At 34.6% G+C, this 16,909-nt stretch overlaps 2 protein-coding genes and 1 long non-coding RNA gene across 3 annotated transcripts in view; 1 reads left to right on the top strand and 2 right to left on the bottom strand.

Annotated features, from left to right (window-relative positions):
- Positions 1-7,878, bottom strand: part of LOC140057466 (thyrotropin-releasing hormone receptor-like) — a 30,880-nt gene extending 23,002 nt beyond the window's left edge. Inside the window, exon 1 of the mRNA XM_072103140.1 lies at positions 7,659-7,878. The gene's annotated coding sequence lies outside the window, so the exon portion shown is untranslated. The remainder of the gene's footprint in view (positions 1-7,658) is intronic.
- The window catches only part of LOC140057464 (DDB1- and CUL4-associated factor 11-like), a 69,307-nt gene that overhangs the window by 41,899 nt on the left and 10,499 nt on the right, over positions 1-16,909 (top strand). The gene's annotated exons all lie outside the window — the stretch shown is intronic.
- Positions 12,304-15,611, bottom strand: LOC140057467 (uncharacterized). The gene is made up of 3 exons (XR_011846944.1): positions 15,599-15,611; positions 14,029-14,158; positions 12,304-12,418 (listed from the first exon to the last, which is right to left on the bottom strand). It is a non-coding gene; the product is annotated as an uncharacterized lncRNA (long non-coding RNA).

Consider the following 16,909-nt stretch of genomic DNA (forward strand, 5'->3'; position numbering starts at 1 on the left):
TAAAATTCGCAAACGATCGGAAACGAAATCTAAAATGTCCGTAACCTTATCTTTCGCGGTTTGACGCGTAAAATACCGTCGTTTCCGGAACACGTACACAAAAACTTCCGTCAACAAACGGTGGTGTAAAATATGTAATGGTTGGACAGTTGTTGAGCGTGTTACAATAGAAAGTAGTCATATAATAGCACACCAGAAAGTTATAAACAGAAAGATGGCCACAGATGTCGTCAATAACGTCGCCATTAATTAAGTGTAATTAACTATTAAACACGTGCACTCAAATTGTGGTGCTTTTTGTGTTCTTTTTTTTTGTAATCAAACGCGGAGAATTCTTAATTAACGTCCTCAGATATCTGCTAGTATAAGATTCATTTTGGTTCTTGTAGAGACATAGTTTTGTAAGTTTTTAAGCACGTTTAAACTTTTCGTTTAATATGTTTCAATACTTTTCCGGAATGCTTAATTTCGCTGCCGTCTGTGTTTATTGGTTTGTTTAGTAGGCCTACTTTTTGCAAAGTATCGGCTGCTTCCGAACCCGTTAATAACGTGGGTGGGGGACATGTTCTATAGTGTATCAATGCAGCATGTGAAGCTTGGATCAATAGGCTCACAAAATCAGCTATTAATACATGGTCATCTATATACATGAAATACTATGAATCCTGTATTCGGCAGGGAACACTAGTAATAGCAGAACACACACAGCTCAAATCACCTTGATAATGCCAAATATACCGGTGTAGCTTAAAGTATTACATTGACGATGAGTTTAATAACGAAACTTGCGGCGGAGTAAGCTTAGCAATATTTGAAAGTTGAAGCATAATCTTGCATAAATCAATGCGTAATTGCCCTGTTCATTTTATACTTATCCTCCCCAAGAGGCGTTCCAAAGCGCAAGCGGTATTAGTTGACAAATGGTTCCACAGGGACACACTATGTGCAAAACAATTCAAGCCTCAATAGGCGTTTAATATGATACGTGTTGTAATCATAACCAAGTCTATTATTCAAATAGGTCTAATCTTAAACACCAAAATTCCCTAATTTAATGAGGTAATGCAATTTACATAAAGTGAAATATACAATAAAAACAACAATTAATTGCTAAAGATTGAGAGACCTGAGGGACCTACTCAAAAGTCGGAAAAACGTCGATTTCATTCATCATTTTGTATTTACATTTAATACGATTCAAATTATTCGTAAAATATGTCAAAACTAGTTATAGTGTGTGTGTTAATTTGAAACCGTATTTCTGTCACACTGTTAATCATAGACCCGGATGTCTTATTGAATGAGGCGTGAGGAAAGCTCTAGTAAATTGAGTTGTTTAAGTATTAGAGGATAATACTTAGCAGTGGGTGAGATGACAAATATACACATCTCCAACCAGTCCACTAATTGTACAGGTCTGTAGAGAAATGCACTCCATAAGTACTCTAACCCGAGTAGTCGGATGGTTCGTGCGTGTAAAACGAACCATCATCAACAAGATACTAATGAATGATGATGATGATACCAGGTGACATCGATGATGCCGTCATTATTGTTACGCGGTGGTCAACGCGCACATATACTGTTTTGACGACAGAAGAATTCTTTACACACGAGGTAAGGGAAGTATTTTGGCATAAACGACCAAAGAATAATTATTGTGATTTAAGTTGTATCTAATAATTAAGCTGACTGTGTTGTAAGAAATATTACAATACAAGTTGATGTAAAATCCTGAAATATAGTACAATGGTTATTGCAATAAGCAATTAGAAGTATTGTAGGCCCATTTGTTAAATACAGTACAATAGTTATTGCAATAAGCATTAGAAGTATTGTAGGCCCATTTGTTAGCAAAAATAAACTACAGGTATTTATTAATAATTTATTCAACTTAATGTTATCGGATATATAAATTCTTATCATGTCATTAAAAAAACAAGGCCGTACATGGTTGCAGTCGCTTGCTCAAGTTTGTGTTTGCACGCACGCGACTAGTCTGGGCTCCAGACGGAGTTTTTTCTTAATATTAGTAAAAATATAAATATTTTTGCACATATGGCGTTTCATACCTGTATTACTTGAGTTTGGTATTCAGACAAAAATCGCGGTCGAAATAAAAACAAATAAATTATAAAAAAAAAACAATACAGACAAGTCTAGCACGCGACTAAAACATGGAAAGAAAACTTAATGCACCACAACGGTGTGGCTCATACTCTCATGTATGATTTGTCCTGTAAAATATTTGTTCTTTTCGCCTGTAGAAATTTAAGCTGTATTTGATTGATTGATTGAATGATTGAAATTTATATTTATACTGGATAACCTCTTCAGTCAAAGACTTGTCTCCCAGAGGGCCCAGTTGGTGATCAGTGGCTGTGATGTACTAATACACCGGGGTAACCCCCTACTCGTCTCGAAAGATGTACTAGGTTCTTTAAAGTGTACACGAGCTAGATGTGTACACTGGACCTACGGTTTATAGTCCTTATCCGAGAAGACTCGTTCTACCACCAGAACCATGGAGTGAGTGAGCCTCGATCGAACCCCTGCCGATGTTATGGCTACGTAATTACGGTTCCACTGTCTTAACCGCTCGGCCACTCACTCACATTTTCGTTTATCAATAAATTATATGACATTTATAATTCATATTTTCCCAAAAGAACGTAGGCCTATAATTAAAACATTCCCCTCTGGCAATCGAAATAGATGCCCTTTTGATTCTATTAAGAATAATAAAACAATTATAATTATGACATTAGAAAATAAAGAGTTCAATTATAGGTAGTGTACGGTATAGCAATCATTTTGTTTGTTGCGAGCATACACTTTTTTTCTCATTCGCTTGACTAACGTTTCCAGTAGCACGTGTACTTTGGGTTCTGGTAAATCCATTTAAGTCGAACTTAATAATCAATATCCAGCGATCGATCGATTAACGGAATGTTAACGAGGCGTTTACTGGGTCAAATTCTTTAACTAGGGTCAACTCATATTATGACGATAAGTTTAGTTGACATGAGTTACAAATTGAATTTAACCTGCATCATGTAATTTGATTAGAGCTACGATGAGTAGACATACCACACAGTTTACAGATTGCCTTTACTTGTGGTGTTAACGAAATACGACGCTTGGCGATAAACACAGTGGATTACCACACCGATTAACTTATGAAAACAGTTATTAAGTATAACATGTAGATAATGTAGATTCTTGGTCTTGATAGTCATTAACAACACATTTACAGGTTCTATCTGTACATACAGCTGTACAACTTGACGTCCACTTATCATCACTTTGTTCGCACTTTCACCTTAAATATTAGGTATTTAATTATTTATTAAAATATTAATATGATACTGTCTTGGATAGCTTACATGGAAGACTTTTAATTCGTAACCTCTTATACGATTGATATTTTAAAACAGAAATATTCACTCGCTTCTTTTAAAGCAATCGCTTCTTTTGGTATAGGCCTACTATTGAATATTGTAATGTAATTGTGAATTGTGAAAATAAATGTGACATCGGACAATTAGTGCTACCATCGTGCTACTGTACCATCGTGCTACTGTACCATCGTGCTACTGTACCATCGTGCTACTGTACCATCGTGCTACTGTACCATCGTGCTACTGTACCATCGTGCTACTGTACCATCGTGCTACTGTACCATCGTGCTACTGTACCATCGTGCTACTGTACCATCGTGCTACTGTACCATCGTGCTACTGTACCATCGTGCTACTGTACCATCGCGCTACTATACCATCGTGCTACTGTAGCTTATTAATTTTTTAGAAATGACAGTAGTAGTAGTCAGACGAGCAGAAACAAGGCGGCAAACATTTATATTCACACGGTGCTCACAACCCGCGCACACTGTCATTCCCAGTCGGTATCCAAGGTTAATGTAGGCACAGTCCTAGTTCGAAATTATGAATTCGGCAAACCCTGGTTACGACTTTGATAGGGACGAAAGTAAACATTCCCAAATGAAAGAATAATTCATGATGTGTTCAGGTTTCCTACAATTTTCCTACAATGTTGTTAATCAGAGATTACACCATATTAACTTAAGCATTGGGAGACAGGCCCGTAGCCTGTTTTATGGTTCGGGCGACCTATTGTTTAGATCACGGCAGTCAGCATGCATAAAGTATATAGCCTTCCGACGTACATGGAACGCTGCGGTTACCTACAGTATGTGTGGCTATGAAGTATACTGTAGTGTATCATCATCATAGAGGATTATAGTGAATGTTAATATATTACACTATAATTATTATCTATGGTATCATGTAGGTTACATTATATAGCATCCGATTATTTTATCTAGGGCTATACCAGCCGATACGAGGCCTACTCAACTGTATCAATACCACCTATTTACATTGATATATTTAATTTCCAACAAATTGCTGTAAATAAATATAGGTAGAGCTATAATAAGCATTGAATTTGCCTTCTCACACAAAGTTTGCTTTTTTCGGAAATTTCCCTAGACGTACGTTCACATTGAAATTGAACGCAAAACAATGACCGAGTGAATGATCAAACAATCGGCGGTTAAATAGTCCACGTGTGTGAGGCGGAGAAAAAAAAGTACGAATACGATCGTTTTGCTCATTGGAAGCATGCTGCATGAGAGTGTCTTTTCCGACCAATTAGAGGTGCCATTTATCATGAATGTTGTGTGCGAGAGTACCATTTCCGGCCATTAGGGGTGTCATTTACCAAAATTCGCTTCTCCTCCTCAGGCCCCACTATTGGGGGTTGGGTGGGGGGGGGGGGGGTGGCAGTGTCCCAAATACTTAGTGTACGAATCTACCCTTCACAGATCCTGGCTACGGCCCTGGGAAAAAGTATTGGCCCCCTCATCACAAAGTCACAATGTTCTATAGGCCTAATAACTTGGATTATAACATTTAGTGACTGTGATTTCAGTGGGCCTATTTAGCCATGTTAGTAGGCCATATACATACATATAAATAAGAGTAATTAACATGTGTCGTTTGAGCATATCAATTGATGAGTTATAGGCACAAGTGCGTGCGTGAACTATGGTAATGTTTTATTTAATATTGTTTGTATATAGGCCTACTTCAATTGAAGTGTGGTGGATGTGGTACCATGATGACACAATAAAATGTGTAATTGTTTTTGTGAGTTTTTCATTTATCTGTTTTTGTATATCTCAGAGAAAACATAATTTCTATGTATACTTTATATGCAAATGACCAATAAATAGAAGTAAATTTCCACTGATGAATGAATGAATATATTAATGAGAATGTTTATATAAATGGGTTTTTTTTCAAAGTTTTCTGGAAGTTTGTTCGATATTACCCATAATACGTGCAGCGTCATGTTACCCGACATGCATAGCGAAAGAAGGTGGAAACAGTAATTTCATTTGTATTATAGTTTATCATATAATTGGGTGCGACCGACCGACCGACCGACATGTTTATTACACCGGCCTACCTCGTGAGAATAGACTATGTTATGCTGTATCTGTTCATCGGTATTCTTGCTCTTTAATCAATTATGTAGGCCTATTTCATTTTTGTACAAACAAGCAAAACATGACCAAACATCCAAATGACGGATGTACCAAAAAACCGAAATAAATAAATTTCAAATGAAAAATGAACCATAAAAAATACATTAGAAAATGTTTATTACACACTCGCTTACTTTGTTTGTGATATTTTCCAATCCACATTCCATTTAATTTAACTTCTTCTGTACATTCATTCATTAAAATATCTACAATCCGCCGGTGTACTGCACACAGCAAACGAATACACAACACTACAGCAATGGGAGCAGGACTGTGGATGTTGTCGACCATTAGCAAAAGAGAGATTTTGTGAGTTTTAAACTTTTTTTTTGTTTGTTTTTTAAGGTCTAATATTTGCACATCAAGAATATTTACAATGTTTTGTTTTAACTTTTGTTTAATATGTATAGTTAAGATAGGGCCAACTGTAAGAATCGCCTCTATGGGCCAATACAGGGAAACTGGCTGACGTACGTCCCAACAGATGTGCATGTGCTAAATTGATAGTGAATAGTATTATACGCGACCCCAGACCGTCCTGGTGGCGACAAGAATGATAGTATAGAAAATAGAAGTTGATCTTTACACATTATTGCGCCCAACATTTTAATTGAAGTAATATTTTACATCGATATCCTAACAAACAACTGAGATTTTGAAAGGAAACAAATGTTGCGGTACTGTATGTGCATTATTTGTTGCTGAAAATGATGTGCCATGTTTGGTTGAGGAGATCTTGCATATTCTCTTTAATTCAATCTCATCGGGAGACCAAACTTGATACAAATTGTACTAGTTGGAATTAAGTATAATTGTTTGAAGGCACGCGAGCCATGTAACACGTTGATGTATTAATCACTGTGGCTGTGTTTTCAGACATACCAATTATAATTATATACCACATAAATACCATTTCATGTTGGATTCAATTTATCTTTTTCTGTTGAGTTCCAACCAGTCACACGGTGATAGAATCGCAACAATTCAATTTACAAAGACGTATATGCTGGGTGTGTTATTTTTGTGTTTGGTAATTCACTAAATAAACGTGTGGTCTGTAACTGTAACACAAATTGCGTTTGTTGTACCTTCAACGCAATTCCATAATTTAGGGCCTATGTTCGATAAAACAGGGTTGTGAACATTAGTGTGCACAATCCGTTTTAGAATTAAACACCATCATTATCTTCGATTTATACAGTAGTAACTAGTAGCTATCTGTCCACAGTATTTATTAAGTAAAATAAACATGCATAAAGTTGTTAATTGCAGAAAGAAAATTGGCCCCTCAAAATTAATCCCTCGCTTTGAAATTATCTCCGATCCACTTGGCCCAAACCACGGCTAGGGGTTGTGTAGAACAAAGAAGGTTCGAAAGAAACCCCCTTTTTTCTCCTAACAATTTATTTTGTAATAATCATCGCAATGTATTTGCACACTCCCATATCTTCACACACTCCTGTATTAAAACTTAAAATATTCCATCTTTTCTTGATTGACAAGGCAATGGTTATTATGAATATGTTATATTAGCATGTTCAAGAATACGTAATAACCCGCAACCTTAAAAAAATATAACTGCTAATTATTATGACTATAAACCGACATCTAAAATAGCAATTATATATTTATAATTGGAACGTTTACCTTAATTCATTCATTTTTAAATTTTAGAAAAAAAATCTCATGCATGAAAACTGTGGCAAACAAATTAGTTAGAAATAGAAAAATACAGTTTTAAAGTAGGCCTTTATTAGTTGCAAATAGGTAGGGTATGTTAAATGTTAAATACCCAGACTACGAATAAAACAATTTATTTTAGCGGAGCCCAGGGGAGGAGCGAACAAAGGTGGGGGTGGAATACTTAATCGACGAAGTCCGTAATTTACGGGAATTTCCCTAAAGTTTCGATACGTCTCTCTAACAAACATCTTTGATTTTTCTCGTGCGTCACCTATTTCATCAGCGTGTCTGATTTAATGCGCGCGTCATCGGGGTGGTGTCGTCACTGCATATAGGCCTATGTATGTCTCAAAATGTTATACTGTAGTTATATTAATTAATTACGTTGTATGTAACTTACCTTTTTTCAGCACTTCCCGTTGCTCAGTGTTCCTGGGGATCGATGCTTGAATTTTCCTAATATTTTCTGGTCAAAGAATTGTTCGGAAATAGTTCTACAATCAAATCACAGTATGTTGATTTGGTAGTTGAGTTACAAACGTGTCTAAAAACATCCACTACATTATGTCTTCTCCCGATCTTTTGCACAAGACACGCCCACTTAACAATGCTAGTCTTTGATTGGTTGGTTTGACCATGATTCTTTTTGTTGCTCAGTGCCTGGTAAAAACTATTTTTTTGATCGGGAGTAGTTGTTAGTTAGGCCTATATAACTGTATAAATTATGTATTTGCGCGCTGTAATAATAATAATAATAATAAGATTTTTATAGCGCACATACCACTCCAGAGTGCTCAAGGCGCATTTAAAAATAAAAAAGAAATAAATCATACAAATTCCTGGCAAATAAAATGCAATTTCTTTGGAGGGTCCCCATCCGTGAATTATATTTATTGACTGTACAGTGTTATGTAATAGTATTCTAAAGGCATATGGCGTATGTAACACAAATTGTGTTTGTTGTATCGCCAACACAATTCCATCATTTATGTGAATGTGATGAGTGGAAACTTGAATAGGCCTAAAGCGTGGTTCCCACTAGCGACGCAAACGTAAGAAAATGCCCTTCCAATAATTGCAGCACGGTTGCTTCGTTGTTTCCCACTTGTGATTACGCAATACAGCGCTCAATACGTCGTAGCGTTGCGTTGCGTTCGATAGTGGGAACCACGCTTTAAGCAAACGTGTATTCACACAATGAAATAAAAACATTTGTTGACAAATATTATGCAAACACCAAAGTATTATTAAGATTTTTTTTTTTTATAATTTAAATATTTAAAAAAAAATCTACAGATAAAAGTATGGTTACAGTATAAAATTCTATTAAAATAGTGTACACTTTACAAGTTCCTTTAAATGTATATTCAGCGATATTATTGTTTATTTCTTACAAAACATGTTGATTAATATACAAAGCTTATAATAACTAAAAACGTACAAACACACTAAAAAACATTTTAAATAATATTAATATTCCAATATTTTATAGCGTCATTAGCAAGCGTGGGTACAGTAAAATTATTTCTTTATCCACATAACGTTTAGCACTAATTATATCCACCCGATACACAAGCAGTATTATGTCTAGTGACAATAAACATTCTGCAGTATCTTGTCTTCAGCCAGCAACCTTTGTCCCATATGGAATACCTTTTACAGTAGCCTTTTTCTGAAGCGTTATGTCTACGCTTTCTGCCATCCACCTTATTCGTTTGCTTTAGCTTTAGACCTTGGTTCGAATCCTAAGTACAGTCGTTTGGTTAAGTTAATATTTAGAAGTGATATGGTACACGACTGTTTGCCGTCTGCAGAAATTTCTTGTTGCTAAACATGATACCGTAATAGAATCATTTTGTATTATGTTTTTGTGGCAGGATTACTAGCACCACAGTAGTATTTGCGATGTGCAATGAACGTAGATAAGTTATTGAAATGAAGATCACACGTACGACACAGTTTAGCATTGCTTTTGTTGTTCTTCTTTAATTTGTTTGTGTCTTCTTCTGGCGAACCGTTTATCTGTTCTGGCGAATAAATTTTTTCTACTTTAGTCACTACATCAGTCATATTTGTGGAAGCTGCATCGTCGGACTTATTTTCACGAGTGGAATTACCATCTCTACTGTGATCATTGTCAATGTGGGTTTCATGATTTTCGTTATCTGAGTAACTTTTTGACAATTTTAAATCTTTCTGATCTTTGTAACCAGTTTGAACATTTAATATTTTTCGGTTATGAGAAGAATCAGCGTCTGGGTCAGGTTTGATGTTCTTTATGACAGACTGTCTGGTTTGACTTTGTGATAAATCCAGTTCTCTACATGTTTCTATCTGTTTAGTTTTCCTATCGTTGACTTCTTCAACTTTAGCTTGTTTGGCATAAACCGCGTGTGGTGTAGTTGATTTGCGACGTTTTGCACCTTCCCGTGTTATTTTGAGAGGTTGTGGGATGGCAACATGTCCTTTACTTTCAGCTTGGAGACAGTTGGACGAATCTAATAACAAACCAGGATGATTTACAAAATGTTCTTGAAGTTGGCTAATATTGCTGCCAACAAATGGACAAGCAGGACATACACATGAAACACAGTTATGGTTTTTCAAATCAGAAAACCCTGTAAAGGTGTTTTGGCAAATATTGCATATAATAGTGTCGTTTTCATTAGTCTTATCGTCATTATTATTATCTGTATCTTGTTGGCCAATTGCTGTATTCAATACCGGTGAAGTAGATGCCATACTGCGATATGAACAATAGTTTTCCTTATGAGCTACGTAGATGTCATAATTTCTGAATATAGCTCCACAAACACAGTAGATTTTTCTCTGTCCAATCCCACCAGTTGATAAAGTAGATTGTGTGTCTTTGGATGTAATCATAGTGTCATTATAAGGAGTTGTTTGGCATTTTAGCACCAAAGATTTCTGTTGTCCATCTTCTGCAGAATCTGCTGGTATTCCAAGCTCTGATGATATCGGACTTGTTGCACTGCCAGGAGAGCCTCTATCTGCTTGTCGTGGACTTGACAGTGTGTGTGCACACTGCCCTCTTGTGCCTGTAAATGTTGAAGAGATTGGTGTGCCATTAGGTGGTGATGAACAGAGTTCTTCTGCACTTGAAGGAGACGACTTTGGTCTTTGTAATTCACTGTGAATTGAGCCTACTGGGGAAACCTTACCACACACATCATCTTTTTCTGTTATCAGTCCTGGGGAATCTGGAGACTGGGATGAGTTCCTACTTGAAGTGCCATTTCTTGGAGAACTTCTCAATGGTGAAGCTCTTTGTGGTGACGGCTGATGTCTTGTTGCACAATAATATTGTTTATGGACTTTCAAAGATTCGTGTTTGTGGAATAATATATCGCACTCAATACATCTGTATCCCAGCACAATTGCTCTTGGAGGAGGAGTTTGTACATTTAGACTTGTTGGCCTTACTAATGTTATAGCTGTACTTGATAATTCGTTAGTGGTAGATGGACACTTTTTAACACTCAAATCAAGAGGTTTTTCCTGCGAAACTATTGAGTTCTCTTGCTCTTTTTCTATTTTATCATGATGACCAGAATCTGGGGACTTTGAAGTCGGCCTTGAAAGACACAGCATCGGCAAAGGACTTGGCCCACTCTGCGCAATTGAGATAACTTTGGGAGTTGTTTCTGGTTCTGGAGAAGTGTTAAATCTTGATCTTTTTGTAATTGGTTGTTCTTCATCACTTGTACTGGCTCTTTGTCTTTTCTGAAGCTTAGCAATATACAAATCATTAGCAAATTGTCGGTTTGCGCAGTAGTATGTTTTATGAGCTGTGAAATTACGAATAGATTTGAATGTAATATTGCATTCCGAACATGACAGTACACTTGGGGGCGGCACACCCACTAATGAGCTGGTTTTAGTCGTACTTGATACAGCATCTTCTGACATTTTATCTTTGATATTTATTTGGTGTTCAGGACTCTTGTTTACATTACGACATTCATGATGGTCAAAATTGACTTCGCTGTTTGTTTTAAAAGCGCAAGTTTTACATTGTAAAACATTCTTGGTGTTACTTGACGAACATGAATCTGAGTTCACACTATCTTGAACCATGTGAATGTTACTAACGGTATTGTTAGATAGTTCTGTTTTGTTAGATAGTTCTGTTTTGTTAGTGTCCTTGTCCGTTATGTCCATTGGTTTTGTTGCAGAACTGTACACAAGTACGTGTTGTTGAAACATGTGAGCTGTTAATGTTTGAACATTACTTGCAATATACGTACAGAATTTACACAGATTTGATTCAGGTTCACCGTGTAACTTAATCATATGCGTTTCACAGTTGCTATGGTTACTGAACGTTGATCGGCAAAGTTGGCAAACAAATTCTGTAGTATTTTCATTTGGTTTTTGCAGTATGTCTGTATGTCCTTGTGGAGAAACATCAGCTTTCTGGCAATAATGCTGTATATGTACTTGTAAGTTGGCTGGGTTACGAAAGTGGATATGGCAAAAATGGCAGACACAGACTCGTTGCTTCAAACCAACTGAAAACAAAGAAATCGATTGGTCAAACTTTTAATCGATATACTATTATTACTATATTTTCAAATTAAAACTTCATCAGATTTTTTATGTTACAATGTTTAATAACAAACTGTTTCAAAAACAGCTTGAATAAAATCAAATGACAAGGACACTAACATGTGAATAAAAAAAGTTGGGTGAATGGAACATTGGAGCACAGCTGTGCTTTATTCAAATCAAATGTGGTCTAGCTCAACATGATAGACCCTCTGTGCATGAAGTTTGTCTTTTGGCAGCTGTAAAATCGAATCAATGAATGCACCAGAATAATGTAAATATGAGTACATTTAATGTAATGGAATGTAAACTTAAGCTCCATCTAAACTTTATGTGACAAAACAATATGATGTGCCCATACTGTATATGGACATGATGATGTCATATCACTACCATATTTGTGCATATCACTACCATATTTGTGCATATCACTACCATATTACTACCATATTAGTTTGATAGTGTAGACAGAGCTTTAATTTGTACACCAACCTAATTGGTTTGCGTCTTGCATTTTGATAGGTTCATACATTGCTGTCAGTGGCTGGCCTTCTTCTATGTTTTTTACCGCCTCACACCAAAGTCTTTTATCTTTAAATAGAAAAATAACAAAATTATAATTGGCTGCTTTTTAAATTATTTAATTATGTATGGTTGGTCCTCCAAGTTGAGACCTAGGATGTTTGTAACATTCTATTTTTTTTAAAGTAATGATTTGAGAGTAGGCCTATAATGTGAACATAGTAAGTTGAATTTTTTTTAAATTAATTATTGGCCATCTGAAAGGAAGTACATATTCCAATTTATTGAAATTTAATGCAAACATTTCCAACCTTCAAAATTATAGGATTATTGATAGACATTGGAATTTACATTTTACTGCCTTGAAATTAGCAAATTGTATAATTATTAAGACCAAAGATAAACAAGCTACAATATTGGACTGTCAGAATATAATTAAAGGGCAATAGACACACAGGCTGTACCACAAAACATATTAATAATTTTACATTAATGTTTTTTTTGTAGTGAACAGTATAGAGAAGTTTTATATAGCATTTTTGTTTTTGCTATATAGGCCTAACATTTTTGTTTTTGCTATATAACATTTTTTAACCATTATTTTTACATGATTAAACAGAAGTTGTTATGAAGTGAATATTAATACATGCTTTGAAGTAGCAGAGGTCAAATAAACTTCCCAAAAGTGAGGTCCAACTGAGTTAACAAAGGATAAATATTCTGGCATTCCTTACTCAAACTGTATAAACATATTCTTTTATTAAACATACAAGTGATGAGAGACACCTACGGCTCACAAGTTTTTAAGTTCAAAGTATAAACAGCGACCGACATATAATATACACATCTTTAGATCAAATCTATCACCTTAGATCACACAGCCACCATTGAACAGGTGCGTCTAATATATTTAACCTCAGATTAAAATGATTTTTACACTATTTTTATGAAGAGTTTAAAATAACAAAATAAATACAACAAAACAACATGAATTTGCTTTCACACATTCATACTGTTACATGTCGTACATGTTGGAGTCTATTACACACAGCGGGATTCCTACATACGACTTTTTGACATTTATTTTCGGTTCTGTTTAGGAATAATGTGTAATCATAATCAAAGATCTTATCTACATCAATGTGAGATTATATCAGAAATCCATTAGGAACATTATAATACCTCCACGAAGAATGTGTAAAAAGCTCAATCAAACCTTATTGGAACTTGGGAAACAGCTGTCTTTGGTTGTCAATACATTGTCCATTTAATATCAGTATTTAAGGGGGGTCTCTATCTCTGTTTATTTATGATTTTTAACAAATAATCTCGTTGGCTTTCGCACATTAACATTGCACTACAATCAAAATCCTTGAGGTATACTGTTGGATAGTGATGTTCGGTTTAGAGGGAATTGACTGAAGGCTATACGCCAGTATCTGCCAGTCAATTAAAATCACAAGAGGGAAGCAGACAAGTAGAATGTACGACGACGATTTTGTATAAGGCTTTTATTGTTTACTGTATTGTATGGAGTGAGTGCAGAATCTGTTTGGGACTTGTCCTATTATCACACCTGGTTATTTTTCATTGTCGACCAAATAAATATTACCATTATTATGTCATCAGCATCAGTAAGTACAAAATGTTAAAAAAAGATGTGATTTATGATTGTGTACCTTCGTTGTAAATCATTAAATTAAATTGTCCACTTGATGAAGACTGTAACTGGGCCAACCATGCCTGATTTGCTGGTGTTTTAGATTTGTCCAACGTCAATCTGTAATCTTCACCCTTTTGATCAACAAACTGTAACAAACAAAATAAAAAAAACTTTATGTTTTTTGTTTTCATTATTATTACTGTACCATTATTTAAGCTTCTTCTTAATATTATTACTGTACCATTATTTAAGCTTCTTCTTAATATTATTACTGTACCATTATTTAAGCTTCTTCTTAATATTATTACTGTACCATTATTTAAGCTTCTTCTTAATATTATTACTGTACCATTATTTAAGCTTCTTCTTAATATTATTACTGTACCATTATTTAAGCTTCTTCTTAATATTACTGTACCATTATTTAAGCTTCTTCTTAATATTATTACTGTACCATTATTTAAGCTTCTTCTTAATATTATTACTGTACCATTATTTAAGCTTCTTCTTAATATTATTACTGTACCATTATTTAAGCTTCTTCTTAATATTACTGTACCATTATTTAAGCTTCTTCTTAATATTATTACTGTACCATTATTTAAGCTTCTTCTTAATATTATTACTGTACCATTATTTAAGCTTCTTCTTAATATTATTACTGTACCATTATTTAAGCTTCTTCTTAATATTATTACTGTACCATTATTTAAGCTTCTTCTTAATATTACTGTACCATTATTTAAGCTTCTTCTTAATATTATTACTGTACCATTATTTAAGCTTCTTCTTAATATTATTACTGTACCATTATTTAAGCTTCTTCTTAATATTATTACTGTACCATTATTTAAGCTTCTTCTTAATATTATTACTGTACCATTATTTAAGCTTCTTCTTAATATTATTACTGTACCATTATTTAAGCTTCTTCTTAATATTATTACTGTACCATTATTTAAGCTTCTTCTTAATATTATTACTGTACCATTATTTAAGCTTCTTCTTAATATTATTACTGTACCATTATTTAAGCTTCTTCTTAATACTGTCTATATTTTGACCCAATTTACAAATTGGTTTCATGCTTTTATAAATGGATTGACTAATTTATAGGCAGGAAATAGATAATTTAGGCTCACACCCAAAATCAGACGTACCGTATCTACTGTATTATACGCATAGCAACACAAAGTTCATGAACCTTGCATCTTTTATTAATTAGTAATGCCGTTCATTGCCCCAGTATTTTGTATCATTATCCCAGGAAACGCAGCTAATTATACCCGCCTTCGCCACATAATCTTTTTATCTATAATCAGATTATTAATATTTTGTCTTTAATATATTATTATTACCGGTAAGGGTCAGATGAATTAGGTCACAACTAATATTAAAATACACACAGTAAAAGTGTTAGTATTAGCTAGACTTTATAATTGCTTGTTTAAAACTTTAATCTCATGGCATTATATTCAGTTCTGATAACTTGAGAAAACATCAATGTCGCCCTCTATAATTATAAAACTTTTTTTAATATACCTGTAGTACAGTAATTGCTATTTAAAAATAGTCCCATACCATACCTGTGATTCCTCTTTTGTGGCTTTTGTTATATTTCCATGAAATGGCCCAAATTTTGTTCCCTGTTTAATGAATCCAGATGCCGTCAGCCTCGGATTTTCCATTCCAATGTAACTATAAAATAAAACAGAAACAAATTCTGTGTTATTAATTTTGAAAATGGTAAAAACTGTGAAATAATTTATATACAGTACCTTTAAGATTAGAAGAGACTAATAATTAACACCCAAGATTGTTGATAACAATATTTCAAAATTAAAGTTTTTTATTTACGATCAAAAACAAAACAGTTATAATCTCATCTCAGTTTCTATGTATTGGTTTAAATCTATGTTGGCCTTAATAGCACAACAGTAGCCTTGATATACAATTCATTACTTCCCTTTAAAATCTTTTCATCTAGTTTGCTTGTCAAAAGATTTGACAAAAATCAGAACTTATGAACTTGGATGGTGGACAGGAAGGAGTTAGCGTACAAATAGCCTGTATCAGGGCAGCTCTCTGATATTGCTAATTATAGTAGATCACGTTGATCGACAGATCAACCTACTAGCTACTGTATTCCCATAAATTCCAGTATTTTAAAGAATTTTTTTTTCATTTAACTTAAAAATTAAAATTCAAAACATTTTTTAAGAATCCATCATACAACTTAACACAGTGTAAGTAAAACAAATTGAACTTCTCAACAATTAAGTTTAAAATCTAACTACTACAGTGTGTGCAACAAAATGTGTAGCGAAGAAAAAGAATTATAAAAGTTGTAACAATTGTGTAAAAAAGAAGAAAAATATAACAACCACCGTGATGGCATGTTTTTACAAATCAGTATAGTATACCTATTAACATTTTCTAAATAAACATAGAAGCACCTAAGATATAATACTGCAGTTTATATAGAAAAACCAAACAAAAACCGACACCTTCAAAAACCCAGCCTGACCAGCCCCACCTAAATGTTGAGACATTAGATTTACTTCATTTTATGCTTTTTAGGCCTTGGACCCACCTACACAGTAAATTCAGGTTGGACCCACCTACACAGTAAATCCAGGTTGGACCCACCTACGCAGTAAATCCAGGTTGGACCCACCTACACAGTAAATCCAGGTTGGACCCACCTACACAGTAAATCCAGGTTGGACCCACCTACGCAGTAAATTCAGGTTGGACCCACCTACGCAGTAAATCCAGGTTGGACCCACTACACAGTAAATCCAGGTTGGACCCACCTACACAGTAAATCCAGGTTGGACCCACCTACACAGTAAATCCAGGTTGGACCCACCTACACAGTAAATCCAGGTTCCACT

The sequence above is a fragment of the Antedon mediterranea genome, chromosome 8, assembly GCF_964355755.1.
Source record: "Antedon mediterranea chromosome 8, ecAntMedi1.1, whole genome shotgun sequence".
Taxonomy (NCBI): Eukaryota; Metazoa; Echinodermata; class Crinoidea; order Comatulida; family Antedonidae; genus Antedon; species Antedon mediterranea.